The sequence below is a fragment of the Callorhinchus milii genome, unplaced genomic scaffold, assembly GCF_018977255.1.
Source record: "Callorhinchus milii isolate IMCB2004 unplaced genomic scaffold, IMCB_Cmil_1.0 Scaffold10, whole genome shotgun sequence".
Taxonomy (NCBI): Eukaryota; Metazoa; Chordata; class Chondrichthyes; order Chimaeriformes; family Callorhinchidae; genus Callorhinchus; species Callorhinchus milii.
The window spans coordinates 10844576-10849187 of record NW_024704751.1 but is presented as its reverse complement, the minus strand read 5'-3'; positions in this window follow the sequence as shown (position 1 = coordinate 10849187).

Here is a 4612-nt window from a genome sequence, read left to right as displayed (position 1 = left end):
AGATACACAAAGCCAGTCGCTAGTAAACGGACTTTGAGACCCCGCTTCAAAGCAGCCCTGACACAAACCAACTCTTGGCCCTAAAGCTACCCAACTCACTCTGACACAAACCAACTCTCAGCCTCGAATCAACTCACTCAACATAAACTGAACCCTCAAACAACGCTGACAGGAACTGAATCTCAGCAGATACACAAAGCCAGTCGCTAGTAAACGGACTTTGAGACCCCGCTTCAAAGCAGCCCTGACAGAAACCAACTCTTGGCCCTGAAGCTACCCAACTCGAGCAACTCTGACACAAACCAACCCTTGGCCTTGAATCAACTCAACTAATTAAACCCTCAAACTACACTGACAGAAAGCAACTCAAAACTATACTTCAACAATCTTCAAACATCAGCTCTTAACTTCACTGTATCACCCACTTGCAAACATATTCCCTCTAATCAGAAGAAACTGATAATATCAAATCTGATTATACATCTAATCTTACACCATCTGATTGACAACTTCTCATTTGAACCTACAATGTAAACCAGAGTGAAGGCTCATATGTGTTCAGATGTCAGACATCCTGCATGAAGTCCACATAGTTTTGCCAAACCTCTGGAGTATGGAAAGGTGCAAGAGAAAAAGAGTGCAACAGCTTTAGTTGCCACCGTAAGGTTTCCACTATTACACTTACCTTCCATGAGTCCTACGTTGATAAAGAAAAGAAGGACACAAATATCATAAGGTTTCCACAAATCTGCACTTACCGTATAGTCCAAATGCACAACCAGCCCGATCCAAGCTCTGCTGTAAATAAATTGGTTGTGTACCTACACTGAACCATCCCTGACACTGACCAACTCCCAACAAATACACTGAACCAATCTCAACATGAACTACATCGATTACTACACAGAGGATTCTCTGACAAACTAACTCAGCAACACAAAGCCAGTCCCGTCTCACAACACCTCCACTTCACTAAACCAGCCCCAACACTGACCAACTCCCCTGAGTTTCACTGATCAAATCCACAGTAATTCATTCTCAACAATTCTACTAATCCAACCTTGGCCCCACTCACTCAACTACACTGTAACTGCACTGAACCTGCCCTGACACAAACCAACTCTCAAACACCCTCTCAACTAAACCCAACTCTCAACTATACTAAGGAAATACCGACAGAAACCAACTCAACAAGTGGACTGACTGACCCTGACAAACCCAACTCTGAACCAATCTCAGCATAAACTGACTCAACAACTACACTAAACCAGTCTGAACAGAACCTGACTCGTGGCAGCCACACTGACCCAGACCCGGCAGCAACTGACTCTCGGCAGCTACACTTTGCAGGTTACTAGCAAACCAGCCGTGCAAACTGCTCCGACCCAGCCCTGGCAGCGACTGACCCGAGGCAACTGCACTGAGCCAGGCCTGAAAGACTCTAACCCTCAACAACTGCACTCGACCGGCCTTGACAGACAGTCACTGACTCGACACCTGCCCTGAACCAAATCATACACAAACTGATGCTCCCCAACACAAACCAACTCACAGCCACTGAACCCAACCAACCTCGACAAAGATACTGAGGAAATAAACCAACCTTCACACAGAGACTCTATATTACGCAACACACAAATTCCATCTGATCTCAGATCAAACTCTTGTAATAGATGTTATCAAATCAAACCTTACACCATCCAACTACAATGTCTGACTTCAATCTCTGCGATTCATACAATCTGTATGAATTAATTCTACCCTCAACCCAAACTGTCACCTCACCATATTAACTCAGCAACATCCACCCATCTTGTCACTCTCAAAACCCAGTCTTTGTTGCTAACAACTTCTAATCTCAACCTCGAGTGTGAACCAGAGTTTGGCTCACATGTCAAACATCCAGCATGATGTCCACAGTGTTACCAAACCTCTGGAGTGTGGAAAGGTGCAAGAGAGAGAGTGTAATAGCTTTAGTTGCCAACTGGGTTTTCTGCTATTGCACTTACCTTATCTACCACGAATTCCAACTTGCTGGAAAGAAAGAGGATACAAATACAGTAAGGTTTCCACAAAAGCACACTTACCGTATAGTCCAAATGCACAACCAGCCCGATCCAAGCTCTGCTGTAAATAAATTGGTTGTGTACCTACACTGAACCATCCCCGACACTGACCAACTCCCAACAAATACACTGAACCAATCTCAACATGAACTACATCAATTACTACACAGAGGATTCTCTGACAAACCAACTCAGCAACACAAAGCCAGTCCTGTCTCACAACACCTCAACTTCACTAAACCAGCCCCAACACTGACCAACTCTCCTGAGCTTCACTGGACAGAAATCCATTCTGAACAACTGTACTGAAGCCCTGACACAGATCAACTCTAGTAACCAACCCTGACACCAACTGACTCAAACTACACTGAACCTGCCCTGGCAAGCTAACTCAATCACCCTCTCAACTAAACCCAACTCTCAACTACACTAAGGAAACACTGACAGAAATCAACTCAACTGTACTAACTCACCCTGACAAACCCAACTCTCAACCAATCTCAGCATAATCCGACTCAACAACTACACTAAACCAGTCTGAACAGAACCCGACTCGTGGCAGCTACACTGACCCAGACCCGGCAGCGACTGACTCTCGGCAGCTACACATTGCCGGTTACTAGCAAACCAGCCGTGCAAACTGCTCCGACCCAGCCCTGGCAGCGACTGACCCGAGGCAACTGCACTGAGCCAGGCCTGAAAGACTCTAACCCTCAACAACTGCACTCGACCGCCCTCGACAGACAGTCCCTCAATCTACACCTGTCCTGAACCAACTCGCACACAAACTGATGCACCACAACCAGCCCCGACACAACCCAACTCTCAGCCACTAAACCCAACCAACCTTGACAGACACTGGCTCTGGGCAAATAAACCAACCTTCACACAAAGACTCTATATTACCCAACAACACACAAATTCCATGTGATCTCAGATCAAACTCTTGTAATAGATGTTATCAAATCAAACCTTACACCATCCAACTACAGTGTCTGACTTCAATCTCTGCGATTCATGCAATCTGTACCAATTAATTCTACCCTCAACCCAAACTGTCACCTCACCATATTAACTCAGCAACATCTCCCCACCTTGCTCCTCTCAAACCCCAGTCTTTGTTGCTAACGACTTCTAATCTCAACCTAGAGTGTGAACCAGAGTTTGGTTCACATGTCAAACATCCAGCATGATGTACACATAGTGTTACTAAACCTCTGGAGTGTTGAAAGGTGCAAGAGAGAGTGTAATAGCTTTAGTTGCTAACTGGGTTTTCCACTGTTACTTACATTTTTTACCACGAATTCCAACTTGCTGGAAAGAAAGAGGATACAAGTACAGTAAGGTTTCCACAAAACCACACTTACCGTATAGTCCAAATGCACAACCAGCCCGATCCAAGCTCTGCTGTAAATAAATTGGTTGTGTACCTACACTGAACCATCCCTGACAGTGACCAACTCCCATCAAATACACTGAACCAATCTCAACATGAACTACATCGATTACTACACAGAGGATTCTCTGACAAACTAACTCAGCAACACAAAGCCAGTCCCGTCTCACAACACCTCCACTTCACTAAACCAGCCCCAACACTGACCAACTCCCCTGAGTTTCACTGATCAAATCCACAGTAATTCATTCTCAACAATTCTACTAATCCAACCTTGGCCCCACTCACTCAACTACACTGTAACTGCACTGAACCTGCCCTGACACAAACCAACTCTCAAACACCCTCTCAACTAAACCCAACTCTCAACTATACTAAGGAAATACCGACAGAAACCAACTCAACAAGTGGACTGACTGACCCTGACAAACCCAACTCTGAACCAATCTCAGCATAAACTGACTCAACAACTACACTAAACCAGTCTGAACAGAACCTGACTCGTGGCAGCCACACTGACCCAGACCCGGCAGCAACTGACTCTCGGCAGCTACACTTTGCAGGTTACTAGCAAACCAGCCGTGCAAACTGCTCCGACCCAGCCCTGGCAGCGACTGACCCGAGGCAACTGCACTGAGCCAGGCCTGAAAGACTCTAACCCTCAACAACTGCACTCGACCGGCCTTGACAGACAGTCACTGACTCGACACCTGCCCTGAACCAAATCATACACAAACTGATGCTCCCCAACACAAACCAACTCACAGCCACTGAACCCAACCAACCTCGACAAAGATACTGAGGAAATAAACCAACCTTCACACAGAGACTCTATATTACGCAACACACAAATTCCATCTGATCTCAGATCAAACTCTTGTAATAGATGTTATCAAATCAAACCTTACACCATCCAACTACAATGTCTGACTTCAATCTCTGCGATTCATACAATCTGTATGAATTAATTCTACCCTCAACCCAAACTGTCACCTCACCATATTAACTCAGCAACATCCACCCATCTTGTCACTCTCAAAACCCAGTCTTTGTTGCTAACAACTTCTAATCTCAACCTCGAGTGTGAACCAGAGTTTGGCTCACATGTCAAACATCCAGCATGATGTCCACAGTGTTACCAAACCTCTGG